Source organism: Lithobates pipiens, unplaced genomic scaffold (assembly GCF_037356315.1).
Source record: "Lithobates pipiens isolate NorthernLeopardFrog02 unplaced genomic scaffold, aLitPip1_a1.2 Scaffold_30, whole genome shotgun sequence".
Taxonomy (NCBI): domain Eukaryota; kingdom Metazoa; phylum Chordata; class Amphibia; order Anura; family Ranidae; genus Lithobates; species Lithobates pipiens.
The window spans coordinates 126469214-126482480 of NW_027507791.1; the positions used below are offsets into that span (position 1 = coordinate 126469214).

A 13267-nucleotide genomic window follows, 5' to 3' on the forward strand; every position below is an offset into this window, starting at 1 on the left:
ACCTCATCATTATTTATTGTGGGGAAGAATGTAACATTTAAGTTTGTGGCACCCACTTACACCAGAGATTTAACTTACTTTTACATTAAAAAAGGTTGACAATTGACTTGAACAGCCCCTGAAAGCATGGATTTAAATAAAAATATAACTATTATATTTAGAAGGGGTAAGGCTGCAGTAAATTGGAACATGGAGGCTATGTTCAGAATTCACAGAAAGCTGAATATATGTTTCAGGAACAGGAAAGAAGGTGGCTGAGCAGTGTAACACAAACTTCTGGATGTAATGGACAGGATATATTGTGGCTGATATTAGGGAATATTGTATCAGTAGGCTGTAGGACAAGGTAGAAGCTCAAGCAGTAGAATGACGCTCAGTAATTGGTGTAGCATGGGTGGAAATAGGCTCAGGTCTATAGAGACAAAGGTAATAGCAGTTTAAGGAAAGGTATTTGTTTACTTTTTACCTTCTTACTTTTATTATTTTCCAAAAAATGAAAATGTGCATTTTCCAGTGTTTTTCTTTTAATTACATTAGGTAGATATTCGAACTGTTACTGTGTAGAGAGAATTTTATCTCTCTATACTGCATAATATGCTGTGGACAAGTCTATAGAGTAGACCATGGCTAAATAGAAACACAAAAAACTCGATCTGCTCTATGCTTAGGGGTACTGAGAGGTTTGGGGCTGGAAGGGGTGGGTAGTCTAAATGTTTACATACCTTTTTTAGAAATAACACATCTCACATACACCCCACTGCTAAGAAATACAGCTGAACAGTATAGACCAGTGGTCATCAACCCTGTTCTCAGGGCCCACTAACAGGCCAGGTTTTATGTATTACCTTGGGGAGATGCAGACTAGAATACTGCAATCACTGAGCAGCAAATGATATGATATGTGATGTATTTCACCTATTTTGCTAACCTGGCCTGTTAGTGGGCCCTGAGGACAGGGTTAATGACCACTGGTATAGACTATGTTGTTCATAATACTGTCGCTATTAAAGCAGAACTAAATTTGACAACTTTATGGTTTCACAAAACGGTTACATTCAAGGCATGCCGTGAATGATAACTGTCACGTTTGCTTGTACTCTCAACCAAACTATCAAGCTTTCAAATGGCTGGTGTCATAACGTATCACGTGTGCAGCATCATTTCAATTGCAGATCAGACAGAGGCCAAGATAACATCTTCCTTGGCTGTAAAGGATGGGAGGATTAGTTCCACTCTAATGCCCCATACACACAGTCAGAAATTCCAATGGAAAAAGTCTGATCTGATTATGTTGTTGGAAAATCTGATTGTGTGTGGGCTCTATCAGACTTATTTCGTCAGAATTTCCGACGGAAAAAGTTTGAGAGCTGGATCTAAAATTTTCCGACAACAAAATCCGATCAGACTTTTTCCGATCATGTGTAGAGAATTCCAAAGCACAAAGTGCCACACATGCTCAGAAAAAATTTGGAGACGAAAGCTATTGGCTACTAGCCTCTACGTAGTCCCGTTGTACGTTTTATACGTCGCCTCGTTCCGAACGATCGGATTTTCCGACAACTTTGTGCGACTTTGTGTATGCAACTCAAGTTTCGGCCAAAATCCATCAGAAAAAATCCAACGGATTTTGTGGTCGGAATGTCCTGAAAATACACTGAAATTGAGTAACACTATTCTAGACAAATAAACAAAACTGAGTTCTTCTTAACATGCAAACAGCTCATTTGGCCAATGTCCAAGCTTACACCTTGGGCTTTGAAAAGGCCTTGAATGATCATGGCCTGTTCATTGCCCACATTTTAGTTTTGTCATTGTCATGGCAGTTGATGTGCAGAGAAGGTGAGCAAGGTTTAACAACTTATAACCTTTCATAATTAATATATGTAATAGATTACTGTTACCGTATATATGTAATATAGTAAATTTTGTTTTTGGCTTTGACAATTCTTGACTTGAAAGCTTTGGCACCAACACAAGTAAAAAAACATCCGCTAAAGTGTCCTTCAAATTTAACATATCCCTAATTGTTAATCTAACACTTAACCTTAGCTTTACTCTAAAAATTTACTTTAGCCTAACCCTTGGAGTTACCCTTTTCATTTTAACTTTTCATTTGACATTAACAGCCTTCCTACTCCTTTATTTAACACTAAGGGCCAGTTTACACCAGTTGCATTATGGTCAATGCACTTTCCATGCATGTTTTTTTTGCACCCCACGTTAAAGCACTGCCCTTGTTAGACCTACACATGTGCCAGTAATTGTTAAAGCAGAGTTCCACTCAAAAGTGGAAGCTCCGCTTATCTGCCCCCCCCCCCGCGCTACCACAAGTTCGCTCCCCCCTCCTCCTCCCCTCCGCCTCCATGCCATTCAGAAAGCACAGCGCGCTTCGCGCAAGGCTTCATTGCCAGTTCCTCTTAGAAGGAGTGGCAGCAGCAGCACCTGAGAGCCGATGGAAAAATCAGTTGGGGTGCTGACATCGTGGGATCCCTGAATAGATAAGTGTCCTAATAGTAAAAGTCAGCAGCTACATTATTTATTTATTTTCTGAAGGAGGCTGGACCAACTCTTTAATTGCACCCCACATGCATCTAACAAACATGCACATGCAGCACCATGCGGTTTGGGGCAGCACATATTTCAAAGCCGCACTTGTCATACTTTTTGCGTTTTCCCAAGCATTTGGCAGCCTAATGAAATGAAAGGGCTGTCCAAACCGCACCGCTCAGGAATGTTCAAAAATGCGCACAGGAACACGTGCGTTCCTGTGTGAACCGGCCCTTATTAAAAATGCCTCTAAGTGAATGTAGACTGACAGCTCCTAAAGAAAATTTATAGTCTTTTTATTTTTTAAATGAATGTAACAGAGATCAGCTTGATGTTTATAATCTTATCAGTTTGTAATTAGATATGTAGATTAGGACAGCCATGTTTGCTAGTTACATATTCAGTCTCTGCTTCCTGCTTTACAATGCTATGCAATTTTCTCCACAGCTTAGTGAATGAGGTGAAGATTTTCTGGCTCCCATCATCCAGTTATATGCAATCAGGAATGCATTTTTTTTCCCCCCTTGCACGTCATATTTCACTGCATTCACTAAGCTCTGGGGAAAATTCTCTTGCAACGTGAACAGTCTATCTGCCTTTAGTAAATCAACCCCAGTTATTGTGGTTTATTGCTCTTTCTTACAATGCACTGTATGTTTACGAGTTGGCCAACTGATGCACTCTCAGTGTGACTGATATCTTCTATCAATGGTTGTTAAGGTTATGTTCAGACATGTGATTGGGGGGCAGTATAAATGCATGGATGAGCTGCATTTTTATTGCTCCCCAGCTGCCCTCCCCTTAAGTTGCAGTGGCAGGGAAGGGGTATTTACATACCGCTGCCGCCATGCTTTGCACCCACTGCAAAAACAATCCAACATGTCACCCAGCCTGCTGAATGCAACCAATTCAAGTATTTGTCAGCACTGTTCACTTCACTGGATATAGGTGAGGGTTTATATCCACTTTAATATGCACCCATTCAGCATACTGTATCCTATCCTTTATATTTAAAGTTATACTAAAGGCTTGTATTGTATTTTTTTTTTAAAAATGTAATACTTACTTTCTCTGTTCAATGGTTTTACACAGAGCAGCCCCGACCCTTCTCCTCTTCTCGGGTCCCCCCGCTGGCACTCCTGCCCCCCCCCCCCCCTTACCACCATAGCAAGCCACTTGCTATGGGAGGTAATGATGTGTGCTCACTCCCGAGCCGCTTTTGTGTGTCTGGCTCCCTCCCCACTGGCCAGACAGACCCGGGAGGGCTGCTGCTCTTATGCACATTGCTGGATCGAGATGGGGTTCAGGTAAGTATAAAGGGGGGGGGGTGCTGCACACAATAGTTTTTTTTATCTTCTTGCATAGAATGCATGAGGGTAATAAACCTTAAGCCTTTACAACCACTTTAATATTTTGAAGAAAAGTAATTATTCAATTGGTGCTGGGTTGGTACTTAGAGGGCATGCCTTCAGGTGTAGAAGTGGCAAACTGGGCAGGGAAATATCACCATTCTGAGAAAGCCCCACAAAGTGTGAGTGTCAGGGGATGAGAAAGTGAAATGATGACAGTGTCAGTGAAGTCTAAATGACTGAGAGAAATTGAGAACATGAAGTGTCTTGGTGAAACAAAACTGTCAAATCAAAGAAAATAAAATTACACAGTGTAATTATCCAATATTTAATTGCTGCTTTACATTAGTGTTTCTTATGTAAAATGCTAATTTTAGAAATAGTTGTAATTACCTCTATAGTGACATCCATGGTGTAGCTGTGACAAGCTTCCATTCTGTGTTGTTTCCCTCTAAATTATAGGTTTGCTTTTGATTTACAGTCAAACATTGAGCTGCCAGCAAAGTCCTAGTAGCCACGTCTGGCATGAGTTCCTGGCACCAGTGTTGCTCAGTGCGCTAGTTGTTTAAACTTGCTACTGGATATTACCACTCATGAGATGAGAATGTTATTGGAAACAGCTAGAATCTGTTATTGGTGCTGGTAGTAGGCATTGTGAGTCTTGGTCCAATTTTTTTTCCAATTTTTTTTCTTAAGTTCGGTAAGGCAGAAGATGTGGTTGAAAAGATGATGAACTAAATTCCAAGTAACACAGATGTTAAACTCATTTGGTAGTCACACATTCACATAGTTTGAAAAAAGACACAAGTCCATCGAGTTTAACCACCTCAATACAGGGCACTTACACCCCCTTCCTGCCCAGGCCAAATTTCAGATTTCAGTGCTGTCACTGTTTAAATGACAATTGCGCAGTCATGCTACACTGCACCCAAACAGAATTGTTATCATTTTGTTCCCACAAATAGAGCTTTCTTTTGGTGGTATTTGATCACCTCTGGGGTTTTTATTTTTTGCTAAACAAATAAAAAAAGACCGAAAATTTTGAAAAAAATGTTTTCTCCTTAACTGATGGGCACTGATAAGGCGGCACTGATGGGCACTGATAAGGCGGCACCGATGAGGCACTCATGGGTGACAGTGGTGGGCACTTATGGGCACTGATAGGCGACGCTGATGGGTACTGAAAGGCTGCACTGATGGGTACTTATGGGTGGCACTGATAGGTGGCACTGATAGGCAGCACTGCTGGGCACTGATATGCAGCACTGCTGAGCACTGATATGCAGCACTGATAGATGGCATTTATAGGCATCACTGATTGCACTGGCAGGCATTTGGGATGGGCACTGATTGGCAGCTGCCTGGGCACTAATTGGCATTTCCCTGGTGGTCTAGGGTGGCATACCTGGTGGTCCAGCATGGTGCCAATCCCTGGTGGTCCTGGTGGCATCCTGGTGGTCCTGGGTGGGCATCCGAGGGGGAGCTGCACTAAAAAACTAAAGACTGACACAACGAAACCACCGATCGCCGCTAAGTGTGCCCCCTGGGGTGTCGTTCTGGGCGGACGTCTATGACGCCCGCCCAGAAGGAGAGCTGTGCTGCCTGGCCATCATTTGACGTCCGGCGGGCATGAGGCGGTTAACCAAAAGAAAAATAAATAGAAAACCTCCAAATACATAATCCTATACTCACAGTTGATCCAGAGGAAGGCAAAAAAATAAAGCATGGTCCAGTTTACTCCAGCAGGCAAAACAACCTTTCTTGATACCCTGAAGGCAATTTGACATTTCCTGAATCAACTGTCTCTGGTGTTATTACCTATAAATGTTAATATCCGTTATATTTCATGCATTAAGGAATGCATCCAGCTCCTTTTTAAAACAGTCAAATGAGCTGGCCAGAACTAGTTCTTGAATTTGGTCGGCAGAGCGCCTGATACAAAAGTTCATCTCGCTTAATGGTCTTTTTGAAACATTTAATTGTTAAAAGCATTAGATACAGCCAGTGCGTTTCGGGGGAAAAAAAGCCTCCCCTTCTTCACCTGATGGCTAGGTTAGTGTCCACCTTACCCCTGCATCTTCATCAAGCCTTAACACAGGTGCCTTTGTGCATTCTGTTGTGATTTTATCAAAGCTGTCTATACAATTTTCATTGTACAATTTTCCTTTAGATTTACCAAAACCATATAATATGAGTTTAAACCTAAACACTAAAATTGTATCCAATCAGGTAGGCCTTTGTACTACATAGTTAAAGGTAAATCTAAAGGAAATTGAACAAGAAAATTGTATAATGTGTAGCCAAATTTACAGTGACTGGTCAAGCCCTGAAAAAGGCGAAGGTCTTATTCCCCGAAATGCATTGGATGTAGTTGATGCTCTTAACTATTAAAGGTTTAAAGAAGTCTTTTAAGTGAGTAGAATTTGCACCAGGTGCTGCTCTATATTGATCCAAGAAATTACCATTTGGCTAGAGAATCTTATGTCGCTATCAGAGAGGTAGCAGTCTAGGACAAGAACGGGGTCTACCCATACCCATATTCCAATCACAGATCTTCTTTGAAGGAAAAAAAAATGGTAATTACTGTACATCCGTCAGAACCAATTTTTACTTTTACCGGCCCACGCTATCACACACACATATCAGAACTATTTCTTGGTATTTATCAATACCATTATATACAAGGGGACGCCATTTGTTTTTTTGTTTTTATATAAAATAACTATTTTTTTAACTTTAATTTAATTACTAATGGATTGGAGTAGATCCCTAACTAATGCTTTTTGTGGGTTTTGGATAGTGTCCGGAAGGGTTAGAGGTTTTTAAAACCTCTTGTAGGGTTTTCTGGTTGTCTGTGGTCCAGTGTGTTGAGTCGTCTCACTACCACTCCCATTGTTTCCAGAGACAGATGAGAATGGAAGTAGAATCTCTAACCCTCTTATACTTTGCTGACAAATACATGTGTTGCTGTGTCCCCTTTGGAGAAATATCACATCACCTTTATCCTGATTACACAAAAGAAGATGGAGTTGGACAGCAATTAAAACTAACAAAAGTGATAATACTTTCTCACTGTATCCAAAACCGAAAAAAAGTTTCAGTTCAATATAGCACATATTGCTCAAACAGCATAATATGTCATTGTTTTGTTATCATGAAAATTTTAATGTCAGTTTTATAGCTCCTGTGTGTCCTCATTTTATACATTGCTGTGAAAGGTAGCGGTGGTATTATAAATCTTGGAATCATATTAAGACAAGCTTCTGTCTTCTGCCATATCAGTCTCTTATCACAGCAAGGGTGGCTAGATTCCTCATGGACATTATAAGATGGGAAGTGTTCTATAGCAGATGTGTCCTACATCCTTACTTTAGAATGCTTACATACATTATCTGTCAAGCTTTGCCCCCTTCAGCTGGCCATGCATGGCTCGAATATCGATGGTTTCCTGACAAATTGGCCAAAATTTGAGCTGTGGCTGGCCCTGTTGGCACCGCCCAGCCCAATAAATTTGTATTGAAAAAATTGAAGGTGCCGGGTAGAAAATTGGCAGCCAAGTAGTGACTGTGACCTATCAGATGCCGCCACCGTTTTAATACTCAAGCACTTATGGGTGTTGTGGCTGCTTGGTTACTATTAACAGGGGAGATTCTATGAGTTTACTCTTGATCTGCTCGTGGACATAACAAGAGAAATCTAAGCATGTGTCATAGATTTAGTGGTAACCAGTGGCGGACGCTCCATTAGGAGTGCATGGGCGCCGCACCCCCAATCCTTGTGCCTGGCCCCTAATCTACATGCAGGGCGCTAGACGCATGGACTTTACTGGGTTTTTCTTTTTTTTTTTTTAGAAGCACATAATTGGAGCCTGAGGCTCTAATTTTCTTCAAAAAAGTGTGGGCTCCGGGCACAGAGCACTGTGCCCTAAACCCCACCCAGTTGTGCGACAATAACGAATCGCTATTGTCTTCCTGATTCTCCTCCCAGCCAATGAGGAAGCAGGTCCTAAGACCCGATTGGCCAGGGAGTCTTAGGACCCGCTTCCTGTTTGGCCGAGAGGAGAAGCAATGGCCCCCGGTGTTCTGTCAGAATCTGCGAACCTTCATCAGCTGGAGCGAGAAGCAGCAGGCAGAGAGGCAACAACAGCCACTTCCATGATCCAGCACTGCTTCATCATTGAAAGGTAAGGCATGGATCCCCACCTTTCTGTCCGACCCGTCTAGGAGGGGTTGTTTGCAGCCCCCACCCAAAATATTCAGCATCAGCCGCCACTGGTGGTAACCTCCTACTTGCTGTGTTAGTTGGTAAAGCCATTCATAGATGGTTTGAATCTTGGCTACTTCAGCAAGGATTGGCTGAGAATCTTTCCATGTATGGGCAGGTGCATTGTACCCAAGTTGATCCATTGATCGACTAGAGTAAAATCTGCATGTCGGATTTCCACTAGCAATAATCACTTTGTTCTCCTAGCAGGGACAGCTCCACCATCCCCCAGGAGAACACAATAACTCCATGGGAGGGATTCTCCCATCACACATGACTGTGTTGATGGGGGAATCAATCGATTTTCTTTCCTGCAACCCACAGCATGACTATACCTGTGCCTGGTATGTGAGAATAGGGAGCCCATTTATAAAGCGGTGGTATGGCCTAAACATAACTATACCGCTGCTTAAAAAAATACTCTTATATTTATATTTGCACAATGTTCTTCACAAAAGTGTTTTCCATTTCACTTGCTTTAGAAGAATGGCCCTGGAGCATGCATTTTTTTTACAAAGGTAGCAGTAACTGGAGTTTCTATGTTTGTAGTGCTAAAGGTTTCCTTTAAACATTGTGAGACATTTATTTTATATCTGAAACCAGTTAGCCCACAGCCCCGTTGCTTCCCAATAAGCTTCTACTTTACCGATGTGTGTTGTGTAGACTGCAGAAATCTGGACCTCCCTTCATTCATCAGAAGAAGGGATATGAACTGTCATTTACACGAAGTAGGCTGCACAGCCTCACATGCGTGATTTAATTCATAAGGTTGGATTCACATTATAACATCATAAATGTGTGTTTTACTGCATTTAACTTATCCATCCAAAACACTCTAAAATACAAGAAAAAGTGACACTTCTAACCATTTTTTGTAGAATCTTTTTCTAGAAAATGGTTTGAACCACTTTAAAGAGTATGTTACCCCAACATGTCATATTCCAGAAATGTATCTGTTGTACCATGGCTCTCTTCACAGCTTTACTGCTCAACTTCTTGGTCTTGGTCTTCTTGACCATCAAACACATCCAGTGCTCATGCACACACGTTGTACCTCAGCTCTGTGTCTTTTCTGCAGCATGCAAGACTGTCTCTCTCTCAGGCTCGTGCCTCAATCTGTTGTGTCCTGGACAATATGGTTCAACATGCACCTCTCACTAGCTGGCAATCACTGACCCCCTCGGGAGGGTAGGGCACTGACCTCTAACTCCTCCTGCATTGTAACTGTGGCTGTTCCCCGCAAAACCTGGCCTATATATATATATATATATATATATATATATATATATATATAATGTATATATACTGTACATACACACAAATACGCATTTCTGCTTTAAACTGAATGGGTTGATTTACAAAATGAGTGCTCACATATACTTTAAGGTTTTTATTCTTATTGCTGCGAAGAGTCACCCTCCCTGGTCATGATTGTCATTGAAGCAGACAGTGACAGGAAATCTAAAAATGTTAATTTGCCACCAGAACAGAAGGGGAGGAAAAACACCTGTTCCGGTCACTACTGCCTAAGAGACCCCCCCCCCCCCCCCCCAAAGAAAGGACACCTATTCTGAGCGGTTATGTTCTGTCACTATGTAAAACCAAAATTTTACAGTTGTCGTCTGAACAGAGGTATTCTTTTAAACGTGTTTTGATGACCACTGCCTAAGAGGAGATTTCTCCTCACTATTGAGAGATATCCTCTTACTGCTTTGTTTCTGGGATCAATCTAGATTTAGCCCTGGTTCACACTGGTGCGATTTGAAATGCAATTTGACATGTCAAATTAGCGCCAATTGCCGGCAATGACACCGTCCTAATCAGTACGACGCCACATTTGCGGTGCCGCACCAATTTCAAAAAGTAGTTTCTGTACTACTTTTTGCGATTTCAGCTTGTGCTTTCCATTGACATCTGTACAGAAACCCACACAGATGTCTGTGAAATCAGGACTGACATGCGGGACTTGACTTTGATATATCCTTCCAGCCACTGCTCATTGCAGTGGCTGGAAGGATGGCATAGCTCACAGGTGCAACATCTATAGATGACCCAAAGGGCAGGGGTGTATTGGGCACTTGGTCTTCTGTCCTCCTCTAGACTCATCAGACTGCAGTTTGCAAGTAGCCTTACATACTCTTCTGTTTTTAGTAGATATGAACTAGGCTTGTACAATATACATATTATTTAGGTTTCTTTGCAGATTGTGGCCACCTTGGGAAAAACACAGAAGGCTGCATGACTCTCCTAAGTTTATATTTTAATGACCTGGATCCCTGCATACTGCTCTTTTTTTTGTGGAGAACCACAAGCTGCCAAAATTCCAACATGTCTAAAAAGCCTACCTGTAAGAGGGGTTCTACAAGGTTATCTGCTATACTCTTAGGCAGGTCATACACGCAGCAAATTTGTTTTTTTTAACCACAGTGAGTGTTGCTAGCAGCTATACCAGCCACTAGCGATAATCAAATGTAAAATTCGGCAGGCTAGTTGTACCCAAGTTGATCGATTGATCAACTTGGTACATTCAGCCTGCCCATACATGGTTAGAATCTTGACTTGTTGAACCAGCCGAGATTCGAACCGTCTGTAGCAGGCCTTAGGGTGTAACTTTAGCCAAGGCTATTTCTCTTGTTTAGGGCAGAGAAGGTTAGGGTTTGAGCCTGTGTTAGGCTTTGTAATACCCTTGAAAAGAAATCATTTTAGGGAAAATCTATCTAATGGAGATCAGGACAGCAATAAAAACAATTTCTTTGGTGGAGATTCACAGTAAAGCCTGCCTGAAACAGAAGTATTCACATGTCTCATTCCATCACATATCCCAAAAATAAGAGGATTATCCCCATTCCAGGAGAGTGGATGGAGCCAAGCAAATCCTTGCCTTTCATCCCTCCGGCCAGATGCACATCCAGAACTGCTGGTGTATAGAGCACATATAGTTTCATATTATAGAACTATTTGTTCCAAACTACCCAGAGCTGTTTCAGACTCTTTGGCAATCTTCAGTGCAGTGTACGGTAACCATGGCTTCTATAGAGTAGGGTTTGGGACCCAACATGACAGTATAGCCATACAGGTTATTGCAGGCTGTACTCACTCTTCTAAAATGGGGAATGATCCTCTTATTTTTGGGATATAGAATGAAATGTGTGAACGACAGCTGTTTTAAGAAGGCTTTACTGTAGTAGGTGCTAATTAGAGTAATGGCCTTTTAGTTTCTTTATTCCCCTTCTCATTATATCCTGTATATTGTTCATTTGGTTAAATATGTTCAGGACCTCTTTTATACTTTTATTGCTGATTGTCTTCCCGTGAAGACATTACACCCAGTACCAGATGTGGAGACAGTGAAAGGGCGGGAACATCTTCCCTGTAGGAACACAGGCAGCAATGAAAATGTCCTTCCTCACTCTTCCTACAAAATAGGTTTGTCTGGAATAACACCGTAATCTGGGTGCCTGTAGATGTTTATAAGCAGTCCCCGATTTACAAGCATCCAACTTACATATGATTCATACTTAAGAACGGAGGCAGCGTGATGTCACGCTGATCCCAGAAACCACCGGGCAGCCTTCTTGCTGCTCCCCGCATGCTGCCACCTACTGTCCGGCAGACCTGTCAGCAATCCCACATCACTGCATGGCCAGTTAACCCTTCCCTATGCTATCTGGAATATTTTTTTTGTCTGGAGTTGCACTTAAATAATGTACTTGTTCCAACTTACATTCAAATTGAATTTAAGAATAAACATATAAAATCTATCTTGTTCATAACCTGGGACTGCCTGTATATGATGTGCTTGGCTACCTTCTCATATTGACTGCCTTTAGTAATGTATAAATGACCATGTACAGAAGAGTGTAACCACCATGCTGTGCTCAACCTTTACTCATTGACTGTAGAGGTCACAACGATCAGACTACAAGGCAAGACTATACAATTCTTTAGCCATCCCTCGCTTCCCAATGATATAATAGGGCAGATCGGGCTTTCTTTGGCATTGTGCCTGCACATTTTTCATTTCATGAAAACAAGCGAAACAAAAATGATGCAAAGAAGGATGTAAAGACCTCCCAGTCATGAAGATGTTAAACAGAATAAATGTGAATGCTTGAAGTTAACTATGGATACTCCTATTGCTGGGAGGGACATTGTTGTTGGATATCCCTGGAACACAAAGCTTCCATTTTGGGCAGCTCTCCTACTTCAATCTCCATATATAATGATGCTGTGTGCTTCGGCTGTCTGCAGAGACCTGCTTGCCAGGCTGTACTGTCAGGGGTACTGAAGCCTAGAAATTATTTTTCAAGCATAATAACTTTTGACGTCTCCATCTCTCAGATGTGGGAATACACTTTTTTTTCTCCAGCTAGATGAGTTTTAGAGCATGTATTTTTCATGTTTTATAACATGAGTAGGAGGAACACCCTCGCTTCAGTCTGCGGAGATACATGTAACGAGTCGTTGTCTGGTGCTATATTGTAATCCAGCTGATTATGTCTCTGATGGGATGAATTCATCATGCTGGAAGGGACTCAAGTCATTTTAGTGAATCTTCCTGAAGGAATTGTATAGGGAGGATGAAAGGATTGTAAGACACTTATGGTATTGGTTTTAATTGTCTTGATATATGTGGCCCCATATTGTCCAATGTGTGTTTAGAGAATTGTAACATTTTACTTTTATGGGTAAATGTGTCGCCGTGTTTCCATAAATTTATCTTGATTTTTTGGTTGTTGTGTAAGTGCAGGGCAGTGCAACTTTATATATGTTGTGTATGTACTTTAATTTTCTCATTATAGTAAGCTATAATCATAATGTAAGTGCATTCTGAATTGACTATTTACATTGTGGATTAGAAGAACAAAATTCTCCTGGCTCCATGAACACAGAATATTTCTGAATGAGTGCTGTATACACTTTGCCTTTGGTTGTATATAAGCAATGCATACACATTGTATTAAAGTGTTTGTATTCCAGAATTGAGAAACTTGTGACCTCCCTAGAGCTGCACGATTAATTGTTAAGAATCGAAATTGCATTATTTTTCCCTTCCCGATCTTCAAATCAGCATGTCACGATTCTTTCTATTCCAAGTGCAGAGAGTT

General features: G+C 41.4%; 1 protein-coding gene across 8 annotated transcripts in view; it reads left to right on the forward strand.

The window, feature by feature from the left end:
- Positions 1-13267, forward strand: part of NPAS3 (neuronal PAS domain protein 3) — a 623665-nt gene that overhangs the window by 243406 nt on the left and 366992 nt on the right. The gene's annotated exons all lie outside the window — the stretch shown is intronic.